The sequence below is a fragment of the Arvicanthis niloticus genome, chromosome 17, assembly GCF_011762505.2.
Source record: "Arvicanthis niloticus isolate mArvNil1 chromosome 17, mArvNil1.pat.X, whole genome shotgun sequence".
Taxonomy (NCBI): domain Eukaryota; kingdom Metazoa; phylum Chordata; class Mammalia; order Rodentia; family Muridae; genus Arvicanthis; species Arvicanthis niloticus.
This window is the reverse complement of record NC_047674.1, coordinates 8413369-8428109: the sequence shown is the minus strand read 5'-3', so window position 1 is coordinate 8428109 and position 14741 is coordinate 8413369. Positions and strand designations below refer to the sequence as shown.

At 38.3% G+C, this 14741-nt stretch overlaps 1 protein-coding gene across 1 annotated transcript in view; it reads left to right on the top strand.

Moving 5' to 3' along the window:
* Positions 1–14741, top strand: part of LOC117722713 (solute carrier organic anion transporter family member 6C1-like) — a 140041-nt gene that overhangs the window by 46133 nt on the left and 79167 nt on the right. The window lies entirely within an intron of this gene.

Here is a 14741-nt window from a genome sequence, read left to right as displayed (position 1 = left end):
TTTCAAAATACTCTTTATATAGCTCATTATCTTCTTGACACTCCATCTACATACCTAACCATATCCTCTCCCCTCTTGATTAAGAAACAACTCTTCTCAAGTCACAATCTATCCTTTTAACTGCATCTATAACTTTCTCTTTGTACTTCTTGAGTAATCTGTCTATACTTAATTTTTTTCTAAAATATGCACATTGAAAACTGATTCTTCTATTTTTCATCAGAAACTGTATTTTTCAGATTCAGATTGGTTTGAACTTAATGCATTGTAATTATGCTGTGCTATTCTTTTTTCTTAACTGCAAAAATATAATAGGAACTTATACTCTTTTTTTATTTTTTTTATTTTTTTTATTTTTTATTAGATATTTTATTTATACTTCAGATGCCATCCCCTTTCCCCATTCCCCCCCTTAGAAAACCCCTATCCCATGCCCCCTTTTCCTTTTTGCATTTATACATTTTTTTAAAATAATGTTAATCATAAGCGTTATAAGTTTGAAATTGTTCAATCAGAGGTGTAACCCACTGACAAACCTAGATATAACAACTATCATTGACTGGTGGAGATACATGAATATCTGCCTCCCTGTCTCCCCCCTCTTTCTCTCTTTCATCACCTAGCTTCTCCTCTCCTCCTTCTCCTCTTCTTACTCCTTTTCTTCCTCTCAGTACTCCTCCTACCTTAACTCCTCCTACACATCACCCTTCCTGTTAAAATGAAACTTTTCTCTCAAAATACAATTAGAGCATAATTATTCCAATTTGTACCAGTGAGGTACAAGATAGTCCTAATACCCCGTCCATCCTTTTGTTGACTAACCAGCACCTCTGTCATTTATCCTAACTAAAACATTTAGTTCTGAACCTGGCTTTAGGATGAATGTCAGCTGACGACCATCCACTCAAATCTTTTCTCTTATGGTAAATAGCTGTAAGTTTTCAACCCCGTCAGAAATCCAGAATGACTGAGTTAACTATAATTTTGGGAAGCACAAAGCATAGCTTCTAAAACTTAGCCAATTTATAGAGACCTCTGAACACCTGAAAAGCCCCTATACTACCGAACGTTGGAGCATCAAATCTTGAGCCTTCTGGCCCAGAATCATCTGACAGACCTTGGTGATGCAGGATTATTAAGGACTGATTACTCTGTCTAGGCAAATATAATCAGTCGACTATTCTGCATGTGTGTCCTTTTCTGGACAGTAATTTGTCTGTAGATGGAGAGAGGCAATTCTTGCCTAGTGGCTGTTACCACACAACGGGAGTAACTCCAAGGATGCTCAATTTCTTCTTAGAATCCACGACAGGAAGCTGTCAGGAGCAGACAGGTCTCTAATCAATATGAACATTAATATATAAATATTTGTAGCGTCAGTTCTATGGACTTCTGATGTTTTGAAAACCAACTATCCATGTAAGGTAATCTGGACTGTTGTCTGTTCACTCCTCTCAGCTATTTCTAAATAAAATATGGGAAACACCCTAACAATAAACTCAAAAATATGAATTTGCTATAGTCCCTTAACTCATAGGTTAAGCGTCCCAAATCAGTTAAAAAGGTTAAAAAAGGGTTGGGTCTAGGCATTGTATTCCTAAATGTGTTATACAGGCACAATGCCCATGGGCGTATCAATATTCATCTCATTTTTATATTAATAAGAGGCTTGTACCAATGAAAACCTTAAATTTGAAATCAAAGTAAATTTTGTACCATTTAAGAAATTATAACTTCATCTTGATAATAATTATACAGATTTCTACCAATAGGTTATGGCTATGCAATAACCTATTGCATAATCCCTAGCTAATCCCCCCTGTTCCAACAAAACCACTACTTGTCCCTAGAAAGACAGACCATTATTAACCACATTAGTCCCCAAGCTCAGGGACTTCTTCATGCTGATTAAGGGCGTTGAGATTTTAGAAGAGGGGTTGGGGGGAAGAGTAAGTTGATAAGCCTCTAATGCTGTGTCTTCACTGAATCCAGATGGAATTCCAGGACATCAGAGGTTTGGGCAGGTCTGCTCAGTATGCTTGATGAGTAGATACACCAAGGCTGTGTATTCTGCAATATACAATTCTCAGAACAAGTTTTAGTATCAAGAAAAAAAAAAATTTCCCACCCCCAGGGGGCTGACATTTTTTTTTAAAGATGTTGGTTCTGAAGACTTTTTTTCCCCGCTTGTTAAAATTGGTTGTAGTATTTACATTTCAGATTTTATCCTCTTAGCCTACTTCCTCCCACCACCCAGAAACCTCCTATCCCATCCCCCTCCTCATCCTTCTATGAGGCAGTGACCACACCTACCCCCCCTCACTATCCTCTCCCCACCCTCACATCATTCCCCCCCCCCCACTGTGTGTTCATTTTTTTTTATGGGACCAAGAAACTCCTCTCCCACCTATGTCCTACAAGGCCATCCTCCCCTACATATACCTCTGTAGTCTTGGGTCCCTCCCTATGTGTCCATGTTTTGTTTTGTTCCCTATTTGCTCCCTTGAGCATTTTTGTTTCTCGTTCTAAGTAGAACTGAGGCATCCCCTCTTGGTCTTCCTTCTTCATGAGCTTCATGTGGTCTGTGGGTTGAGTCTTCACTAATCCAAGCTTTTGGGCTAACATCCGTGGAGATATGTTTGTGTAACTATCTTCTTTTGGGGTTTTTGGAACATTACTTTCTTGCTTTTTCTAGGTTATAGTTTCCCTCCTTGTGTTGGAGTTTTCCACCAATTATTCTTTGAAGTGCTGGATTTGTGTAAATTTGGATTTGTCATGGAGTATTTTGGTTTCTCCATCAATAATGATTGACAGTTTTGCTGGGTATAGTAGTCTGGGCTGGCATTTGTGTTCTCTTAGGGTCTGTATGATATCGGTCCAGGATCTTCTGGCTTTTATGGTCTCTGGTGAGAAGTCTGGTGTAATTCTTATAGGTCTGCCTTTATACGTTACTTTGCCTTTTTCCCTTACTGCTTTTAGTATTTTTTCTTTGTTTTGTACATTTGATGTTTTGACTATTATATGGCGGGAAGTATTTCTTTTCTGGTCTAAACTATTTGGAGTTCTCTAAGCTTCTTGTATATTTATGGACATCTCTTTCTTTAGGTGAGGGAAGTTTTCCTCTATAATTTTGTTGAGGATATTTACTGGTCCTTTTAGTTGGGAGTCTTCCCCCTCATCTATACCTATTATCCTTAAGTTTGGCCTTCTCATTGTGTCTTGGATTTCTTGTATATTTTGGGTTAGTAGCTTTTTGTATTTTGCATTTTCTTTGACAGTTGTGTCAATGTTTTCCATGGTATCTTCTGCACATGAGATTCTCTCTTCCATCTCTTGTATTCTGTTGGTGATACTTGTGTCTATGACTCCTGATCTTTTTTTTTTAGGTTTTCTATCTCCAGGGTATTGTCCCTTTGTGATTTCTTTATTGTTTCTACTTCCATTTTTAGATCCTGCATGGTTCTGTTTAATTCCTTTTCCTGTTTGGTTGCATTTTCTTGCAATTCCTTAAGGGGTTTTTGTGTTTCCTCTTTAAGGGTTTCTATCTGTCTACCAGTGCTCTCCTTAAGTTCTTTGAGAGTGTTATTTATGTCTTTCTTAAAGCCTTCTATCATCATCATGAGAAGTGATTTTAATTCTGATTCCTGCTTTTCTGGTGTGATGGGGTGTTCAGGGCTTGCTCTGATGGGGGAGCTGGGTTCTGATGATGCCATGTAACTTTGGTTTCTGTTGCTTATGTTCTTGCTCTTGCCTTTTGCCATCTGGTTAGTTCTAGTGCTGCCTGTACTTGCTGTCTCTGACTGAAGCCTGTCTTTCTAGTTATCTAGCTTGTGTCTGATCTCCTAGGGTCCAGATGTCTCTGTGATCTTTTCCAGCTGTACTGATTATAGTGGTACCTCTAGGATGCCTCAGGATATGGTGCCTCCAAGGTAGTAGTCCAGCTAGGTGTCTGCTGTTCTGGGTGCAGTGTCTCCTCTAGAATATCTCAGGATAAGTTGTCTGAAGCTCTGAGTTCATTTGTTCCTCTGTGGATCTGGATTGAGTGGACCTTCCAGTATGTCTCAGGTGGAATCCGGGGTCGACACAACGACAGACCTGGAAGAGGTCTGATCCAGTCCTCAGATCTGGGAACTAGTTTCTAAGACACTGTCCAAGTTAGAGCGCCTGGGATCCCTGCTTCCTCTGGGTTCTTGGAGGTTGGGGACAGAGCTGCCACCCAAGATCTGCTCAGTGCTCTAGCCCAGACTGGAAGGAACCAATGTTCCAGGCTGGGAGTGACTTCCTGGGTCCTTTTGGTTCCCAGTTACTCCCTGTTTAGGGCGGGCCCTGCTGACTGCTTACCTAAGATACTGCCTGAGTTCGAGCGCCTGGGATCCCTGCTTCCTCTGGGTTCTTGAGGGTTGGGGACAGAGCTGCCACCCAAGATCTGCTCAGTGCTCTAGGAACTTATACTCTTAATAAGCCCATGTAAAAAGACATGCAATCCAGGTATTTTATTTCCAAGCCATATGCCAAGATTGGGCAGATCTAGGGCTATAACAACTTATGCCCAAGCCTTAAAGACCCTTGTTACTTGCTATTTCTCCTTGATATGCAATTCCTCCTCTGGCTGCTTCTGCCTCCTCTGTGTTCCTCTCCTTCCTATCTCTCTCCCTCCCCACTCAACACCCTTTCTCAAATATATAGTCCTACCTTTCTCCATCCCCTACACAATCACAGCCTCTAGCCTTTTATTAAATTGGGGAGAAGATTCAAATGGCATTACCTGAGAACCTTAGTATCTGCAGATCAGGGTCAATCACATGTTGAGGAACTAGAATTTAGGATTAGATGATAAGAAACATTAGACCAACCCACTACACCAGAGAGAACCCATTGTTCATGTACATACAATTGTTTACCTCTCATTATACTAAAAGATATAAAATTATATTTTATCTTAATTATTGTAAACAATCTCATAATGCCTAATTCCACTGATATCCTTTCATCCATATTTGTAAACAATGTTGGATGTTGTATGTTTTGACACTAAACAGCAGTTTCTATTGTATACATTGTCAATCTTATAAGTATATTGAAAATTTGGATCTCTGAAAGACCTTGAAAATGGAGTATTTAAAGGCTCTAGAATTAATCAAAACTTGACTAACATAATAGTTGATTTTATGCTATAAAAGTCAAACAGTTACAGTGATTAGTGTAAAGAGTGAAAGAATAAAAGAGTATTTAAATTAATCTTTCAATAAACACAATGTCAGGAAGATAAGAGTGAATATAAAGTATGTGAGAAAAAAAGCAATACAAAACAAAACAAAAAATAAGCCAAATATTAACAAGTATAGAAGCCAATTTTAGGAGGTGTGGCACTTTTAGAAGGCATGGCCTTGTTCTGTAAACATGGCCTTGTTGGAGGAAATGTGTCACTAATTGGAGGGGTTTGAGGTCTTAGAAACACAAGCTAGGCCTATAATCACTTTTAGTTCTGCTACCTGCTGATCCAGATGTGCAAATCTCAGCTCCTTTTCCAGTACCTTGTCTGCCTGTGTGCTTTTGTGTTTTTCTTCCTTAGTCATAATGAACTCTGGTACTAAAGGCCATCTCCAGTTAGTTTCCTTTAAAAGAGGTTGCCATAGTCATGGTGTCTGCGCAGCACTAGAAACCCTAACTAAGACACAGTCATACTGTTTATGTGATATATGTTGCTGTTTTTCACATTTTTTTCTTTATTTTTTATTTTTTTTGTTATTTTATTTTTTTTATTGGATATTTTATTTACATTTCAGATGCCATTCCCTTTCTCCAATTCCCCTCCCTAGAAAACCCTTATCCCATGCCCCCTTTTCCTTTTTGCTTTTGTACAATTTTTAAAAAATGTTAATCAAAGGCTTTATAAGTTTGGTAATACTCAATCAGAAGTGTAACCCAATACCCAACCTAGATATATCAACTATCTTTGACTGGTGAAGACATGTGAACATCTGCCTCCATGTCACCCCCCTTCCTCTCTCTTTCTCTCTCTCATCACCTAGCTTCTCCTCTCCTTACTCCTTCTCTTCCTCTGACCTTAGCTCCTCCTACATATCACCCTCCCTGTTAAAATAAAACTTTTCTCTCAAAATACAATTAGAGCATAATTATACCAATTTGTACCAGTGAGGTACAAGATAGCCCTAATACCCAATCCATCATTTTGTTGACTAACCAGAACCTCTGTCATCCTGCTAACTAAAACACTTAGTTCTGAACCTGGTTTTTTTCTTGGCTTTAGAATGAATGTCAGCTGAAAACCATCCACTCAAATCTTTTCTCTCAAAGTAAATAGCCAAGATTGGCTATAAGACTATATGTTTTCAACCCCTTCAGAAATCCAGAATGACTGAGTTAACTGAAATTATGGGAAGCACAAAGCATAGCTACTAAAACTTAGCCATTTATAGAGACCACTGAACACCTGGACAGTCCCTATACTACAAAACATTGGAGCATCTGATCTTCAGCCTTCTGGTCCAGGATCATCTGACAGACCTTAGTGATGCAGAATTATTAAGGGCTAATTACTCTGTCTAGGCAGATATAATCAGTCGACTATTCTGCAAGTGTGTCCTTTTCTGGACAGTAATTTGTCTGTAGATGAAAAGAGGCAATTCTTGCCTAGTGGCTGTCACTGCACAACTGGACTAACTCCAAGGATGCTCAATTTCTTCTTAGAATCCAAGACAGGAAGTTGTTAGGAGCAGACAGGTCTCTAATCAAAATGAACATTAATATAGAAATGTTTGTAACTTCAATTCTGTGGACTTCTGACGTTTTAAAAACCAACTATCCATGTAAGGTAATCTGGACTGTTGTCTGTTAACTCCTCTCAGATATTTCTAAATAAAATATAGAAAACACCCTAACAATAAACTCAAAGCCATGAATTTGCTATAGCCCCTTAACTCACCAGCTAGCCATCTCAAATTAGTTAAGAATGTTAAAGAAGGAAGGACTGGATCTAAACCGTGTATTCCTAAATGTGTTATACAGGCACAATGCCTATGAGAGTAACAGTATTCATCTCACTTTTATATCAATAAGAAGCTCATACCAATGGAAACTTTAAATTTGAAATCAAAGTAAATTTTGTACCATTTAAGAAATTATAACTTCATCTTGATAACAATTATACAGATTTCTACCACTAGGTTATGGCTATGAAATAAATCCTAGCTAATCCTCCCTGTTCCAACAGAACCACTACTTTTCCCTAGAAAGACAGCCCAATATTAACCACCTTAGTCCCCAAGCCCACGGAATAGGGGTGCTGACTCTTCATTAACTTCTTCAAGCTGATTACAGGCATGAGATATTAGAAGAGGGGTGGGAGGAAGAGTAAATTGATAGGCCTCTGATGCTGTGTCTTCACTGCATCCAGATGGAATTCCAGGACATCAGAGGTTTGAGCAGGTCTGCTCAGCTTGCCTGATGAATAGATACACCAAGGCTGTGTATTCTGCAATATAAGATTCTCAAAACAAATTTTAGTATCAAAATAATTTTAAATTTTTTAAAGAGGGCTGACATTTTATTAAAGATGTTGGTTCTAACAAGTTTTCTATTTTTTCCTTCTTTTTCATTAGATATTATATTTACATTTCAAATTTTATCCCCTTATCCCATTCCCCCCACCATCCAGGAGCTCCTTATCCCATCCCCCCTCCTCCTGCTTCTATGAGGGTGTGCCCCCACCTCCCCCCCCACTCCCACCTCCCCACCCTCAGATTCCCCCACACACACTCTATGCTTAGCCCTCATGGGACCAAAGATCTCCTGTCCCACCTATGCCCAACAAGGCCATCCTCCTCTACATATACATCTGGAGTCATGTGTCCCTCCATATGTGCTCCTAGGCTGGTGGTTTAGACCCTGGGGAGCTCTGGCTGGTTTGTATTGTTGCTCTCCACATGGGACCACCAACCCTTCCAGCTCCTTCAGTCTTCTCTCTAACTTCTCCATTGGGAACCCTTGATCAGATCAATGGTTAGCTGTGAGTATCTGCCTCTGGGTATGTCAGATTCTGGAGGACCTCTAAGGAGACAGCCCTATCAGGCTCCTGTCAGCATGTACTTTCTGTCATCCATATTAGTGTCTATTTTTGGTGACTGCACATGGGATGAATACCCAGGTGGCATGGTCCCAGAAAGCCTCCCCTTCAGTTTCTGACCCACACTTTGTCTCCATATTTGCTCCCTTGGGTGTTTTGTTACTCCTTCTAAGTAAGACCCACATTTTTTTTCATATTGAGTCTTCCACATGAGTTCCGATGGACAACTCTTTAATTTTATATGGAGGTCTTCATGACATGTTGATTTCTTCTGCCAGTGTGACTTGGAATAATGAACATCTTACATAAGGTTATATTTATTGTCAAAAGTACTCTCTAACACAATATCTTTATAGGGCTTTTGTTTGTGATTGAAATTATTTAATACAGATTACCATGTCAATAACAGAGTATATCAGCATTTCTGCAACTCTTGAAAGAATGGACAAACTCTGGCATTTCAAGCAGATGTGTAGGCATCCTGAGTTGTTGTATGCATGATCAATGGTGACTCCTACCGGAATGATAGCACTATTAGAAATTGCAGATCTCTAAAGATATTATGGTAGTGGCTGCATTTGTGCTGAAAGGTCAATGAAATGATGGCGGGTATATTATCATGAATATTAACATCTAGAATCACTGCATTTACTATGTGTCACTGACATGGCATCACTAGACTTACCATTCACACAGTCTGCCTTGTTGTAGACTTGAATACAGTAGAACACAATTGTAGATTTGGTCTCACCTACTGCTATGTTTTCCTTTCTATTGCTACTTTGTAAATATTTGCCCTTGCAACTAACCTCAGCCACCCCTCCCCTTACCTAATGATGAATAAGTAGGATTATATTCCCTCCTCTTTTCACTAAGTAAAAGTTCCCACTAGGTTCAAGCAAGATTGTAATGTGACTGAAACTAAATTAATTCTTCAGTAAATATAGGTCAGGGACATAACAGTTCATTATATAATGGGCCCTGGGGTTGATCTGCAGTTCATGTGGGACAGAGGAGAGAGAAAGGTAAAAGTTATTTTTAAAATAATATAGAGAAATAGAAAAGGTAATTAAAAAGCTGGATGTCACTCAATGAAGAAACTACCTACCTAGGACACATGAAAATTCCCAGTAATCAAAAAAGAACAAAAGAATTCTTTGTTTAGCACTGTACCCCATTTTTTATGGGGTTATTTGGTTCTATGGAGTCTAACTTATTGAGTTCTTTGTATATATTGGATATTAGCCCTCTATCAGATGGAGGGTTGGTAAAGATCTTTGCCCAATCTATTGGTTGCTATTTTTGTCCTATTGACAATGTCCTTTGCCTTACAGGAGCTTTGCAATTTTATGAGGTTCCATTTCTCGATTCTTTTTTTTTTCTTGGTCTTTCATACCTATACTTTATTTCTTACAGGATCCATTCTATTGGTTCACTTTTCTCATACACTTTTTATTAACATTGTGTTGGTTGGCCTCATCTCAGCATCTCAGCATCTCTTTTTCTCAAATACTGTTTTGAATTGATTTTCTTATTTCATTCAGTTATTTGCTTCTGTTCCCTTGATATACATACATATATATATATATATATATATATATATATATATATATATATATATATATTCATGTACTTTTTGTGTCATTTAGACATATTTCCAATCACTGTTTTGGATTCTTTGTTCAGAAGTTATTTCAAGTCACTCACATTGTCTACTATTACTCAGGGAATGGTAATTTTTAGAAGATACAGGAACTCTTCATTTTTTGTATTGTTTTTATTTCTGCTCTAGGACTTATAGAACTGGGGTTAGTTTTTTGACTGAGATTTTTTTTATTGAATATTTTATTTAGTTACAATGCAGATGTCATCCCGTTTCCCCATTTCCCCTCCCTAGAACCCCCTATCCTACACCCCCTCTTTCTTTATGCTTTTTATACCATTTTGACTACACGCATGTATTAAGGTTACGTCTCGGTTAAGGGTCTAGCAATACAATAGATGCAAATAGTCAAGAAGCAAGCAAGGCAATACACACAAAAAGTCAAAGAAAAAGCAAGGCATTAAACCCAATTACGTGAACTTTCTCATGATCACTGTTTCTAAAGGCCTATCAAAATGATATGAGCCTACTTCCCTCTCCTAGCCCAAGGTCATTTTCTTGTCTGAAGCCTACTTCCTTGTTCTAGCCTAAAATTTAGATTTTTGTCTGAAATTACTTATGTGTTCTAGTCTAAAATTTACATCCTGCCTGAAATTACTTCTTTGTTGTAGCCTAAGATTTAGAGTCCTACCTGAAATTAGTTCTTTGTTCTAGCCTAATGTCAGATTCCTGCCTGAAGCCTACTTCCTTTTCCTTGACCCATGTCAGATTCTTGTCAAGCAACACCACCAAAGGCTCTCCAACTCTCTCCCTTTATTATTTCGTTAACAAGACTTAGCCTGTCTTAGGTCATTCTGACAAGAATGCCTTCTTACCCATCATGGAATATGCATTATCAAAAGCAATTGCACTTATGTCTTAGGTTGGTAAGGCTCTGTGCAGAATCTTACCCATTCTTAGCTTGCCAGCCTATTAAACTGTCTGGGGGTCCATTATCAGTTTCAAGTCATGGACTTTAGCTGACAGTCTGTTGATGTAGTTAGAGACAAGCTTTAACAGGTTGGGCAGGAATAAAGGTATTGCCAGGAAAAGAAGGGCTAGACTGATCAAGTTATATATGCCATTCCTGAGGTTCGACTAAAATGGAAATAGTGACCTCAGGCCATGGATAATTTTATCGGCATTATCTGCAGCATCAAAGCTCAACAGAGCCGCATTCTTTAAATTCATAATCTCACTATACAAAGTTAACACACCCAGAGAGATGTTAGGATTATGCCAAATATCCAACAGGTGTCTTTAAACTTTTTTCTAATTATAATGACAATCATTGTAAATTTCAAAAGTAACACTATTCCAATAATATTTGTCATGACACTTAGGATGGCTCCTTACTCTTGAACCCTGAACCTCCTTCAGATAATTTGAATAGGTTATAGAGCATCATCCGTTGTTCCATATACCTACTTATATATAGCCTTTTGTATACTCAATACATTAGTAACACTTTTTTTTTGTTAGATGGTTAACAAAATAGTTGTCTTAATTCCTTGTGTCAATGCTATTGCAAAAGCATTGGTGCTAGAATTTAATGAAATTAAAGCTGTTATACCAGCAATAGTCAAGCCTGCTACCTCTTGCTTCCGCTTAAAGCCTAACTCACTTCTTCCAGTGTTTTCAAGCATTTTTTTCAGTGAATCAAGTTTTTTCTAATACTCAGGGCTGTAAGACAAAAGCTGTTTGATAGACTCCTGTAACAGACATGCCAGGTTTCAACACACTAACACAATTGGAAATTATGCAGTCAATACAACGTACAATAATTACTGTAGAAGGGACAAAACTAATTTTAGCTTGACAATTAAAAGAGCCTTAAAACATGCACTAACTGTTGTTTGAAATCCAGATACTGTCCCAACTTTATCTCTTGCTATCATAACATCATAGTGAACTACAGCTAATTTCCAAATATGTCTCTGACAATGTCTAGATGCAGCCTTCCAAAAGGAGACTGTTATTTCTAATATTAGATTGATTTCTAGTCCAGTACTAGACTTGATTGAGTCCTAGTAGCTGGCACCTTTAAGAAAAATACAAGAGAAATTATAATTTCAGTTTTTGATTCTCTATCCCACAAGGTCTAAAAACTTAAGGCAAGGTAGCTTGTCCCATCTGGCATATAGTCAAGCTAAAGTGGGTCAGGAACACATGTTCAATACAGCTCCTCAGTCACCCTTGTCAGGCCACTCAGCAAGCTCACAAGTCAGCATCATTCTTTGTCTCAGCAACAGTATGTCTCACCATTTTTTCTTTAAAGTTCCCTGGGCCTCTTTCACTATACCTTGTTCTTGAGGATTATATGAAATCCCCATATTAAATTGGTGACAAAAAGCCTCGACTGCTCGACTACAATTGCCAGACCCATTATCTGTGTTTTTATTGGATATTTTATTTATTTACCTTTCAATGGAAAAGTAGTCTCCCATTCTCTCCCCAAACCTCTTATCCCATCCTCTCTCCTCCTACATCTATGAGGGTGTGCCCCCACCATCCACCCATTACCACCTTCCTGCTCTTGAATTCCCTAATACTAGGGAATCCAAACTTTCAGGGACCAAGGCCCTCCTCTTCCACTGATGCATGACAAGGCTATCCTCAACTACCTATACAGGTGGAGCCATGAGTCCCTCCTTGTGTGTTCCCAGTCTGGAGGTTTAGACCCTGGGAGCTCTGATTGAGTATTTTGATACTCCTTCTAAGAAGGACCAAGAACACGCACTTTGGTCTTTCTTCTTCTTCTTGAGCTTCATATGGTATATATGTTGTATGTTAGGTATAATTTTGGGCTAGTATCCACTTATCAGTGAGTGCATACCATGTGTGTTCATTTGTGATTGGGTTACCTCACTCAGGATGATGTTTTCCAGATCCATCCATTTGCTTAAAATTTTCATGAAGTCATTGTTTTCAATTTCTGAGTAGTATACCATTGTGTAAATGTACCACATTTTCTGTATCCTTCTTCTGTTGAAGAATATCTGTGTTCTTTCCAGCTTCTGGCTATTATAAATAGGGCTGCAATAAACATAATGGAGCATGTGTGTTGAAACATCTTTGGGTACATGCCCCGGAGTGGTATAGATGGGCCCTCAGGTAATACTATGTTCAATTTTCTGAGGAACCTCAAGGCTGCATTCCATAGTGGTTGTATCAGCTTACAATCCCACCAACAATGGGGGAGTGTTCCTCCTTTTCTATATCCTCCCCATTTTGATCTTAGCCATTCTGACTAGTGTGAGGTGGAATCTCAGGGTTATTTTGATTTGCATTTCCCTGATGACTAAGGATGCTGAACATTCATTTAGGTGCTTCTCAGCCATTTGAGTTTGCTCAGTTGAGAGTTCTTTGTTTAGCTCTGTACCCCATTTTTAACAGGGTCATTTGATTGTCTAGAGTCTAATTTCTTCACTTTTTGTATACCTTGGATATTAGCCCTTTATCAGATGCAGAATTGGTAAAGATCTTTTTCCAATCTGTTGGTTGCCACTTTGTCCTATTGACAGTGGTGTCCTTTGCTTTACAGAATTTTGAAGTTTTATGAGGTCCCATTTGTCAATTCTTGATCATAGAGCATAAGCCACTGGTGTTCTATTCAGGAACTTTTCCCCTGTGCTCGTGTGCTTGAGGCTTTCCTCCATTTTTCTCTTCTATTTGGTTCAGTGTAGCTGGTTTTATGTGGAGGTCTTTGATCCACTTGGACTTGAACTTTGTACAAGGAGATAAGTATGTATTAATTTGCATTCTTCTACATGCTGACCTCCAGTTGAACCAGCACCATTTGTTGTAAATGCTGTCTTTTTTCCACTGGATGGTTTTAGCTCCTTTGTCAAAGATCAAGTAACCATATGTATGGGGTTCATTCTGGGTCATCTATTCTATTCCACTGATCCACCTACCTGTCTCTGTACCAATACCATGCAGTTTTCATCACTATTGCTTTGTAGTACAGCTTCAAGTCAGGGATGGTGATTCCCCCAGAAGTTCTTTTACTGTTGAGAATAGTTTGGGCTATTCTGGGTTTTGTGTTATTACAAATGAATTTGAGAATTGTTCTTTCTATCTCTGTGAAGAATTGAGTGGGAATTTTGATGGGGATTGATTTAATCTGTAGATTGCTCTTGGCAAGATAGCCATTATTACTATATTAATCCTTCCAATTTATGAGCATGGGAGATCTTTCCATCTTCAGAGATCTGCTTTGATTTCTTTCTTCAGGGACTTGAAGTTCTTGTCATACAGATGTTTTACTTGTTTGGTTAGATTCAGGCCAAGGTATTTTATATTATTTGTGACTATTGTGAAGAGTGTCATTTCCCTAATTTCTTTCCCAGCTGTACTTTTGAGTACGGGAAGGGTACAGATTTGTCTGAGTTAATTTTATATCTAGCTACGTTGCTAAGTTTTTAAAATCAGATTTAGGAGGTCTCTGTTGGAAGTTTTGGGGACACTTAAGTATACTATCATATCACCTGCAAATAGTGAAACTTTGACTTCTTCCTTTCCAATTTGTATACTTTTGATTTCCTTTTGTTGCCTAATTGCTCTGGCTAGAACTTCCAGTACTATATTGAATAGATAGGGAGTGGGCAGCCTTGTCTAGTCCCTGATTTTAATGGGGTTGCTTCATGTTTCTCTCCAGTGAGTTTGATGTTAGATATTTGTTTGCTGTATATTGCTTTTACTATATTTAGGTATGGGCCCTTGGATTTCTGATCTTTCCAAGACTTTTATCTTGAAGGAATGTTGAATTTTGTCAAATGCTTTCTCAGAATCTAGTGATATGATCATGTGTTTTTTTTCTTTGAGTTTGTTTATGCAGTGGATTATATTGATGGATTTCTATATATTGAACCAACCCTGCATTCCTGAGATAAAGCCTACATGATCATGATAGATAATTATTTTGATGTGTTCTTGGATTCGGTTTGCAAGAATCTTATTGAGTATTTCTGCATCAATATTTGTAAGGAAGATTAAAGTGCTCTTTCTTCA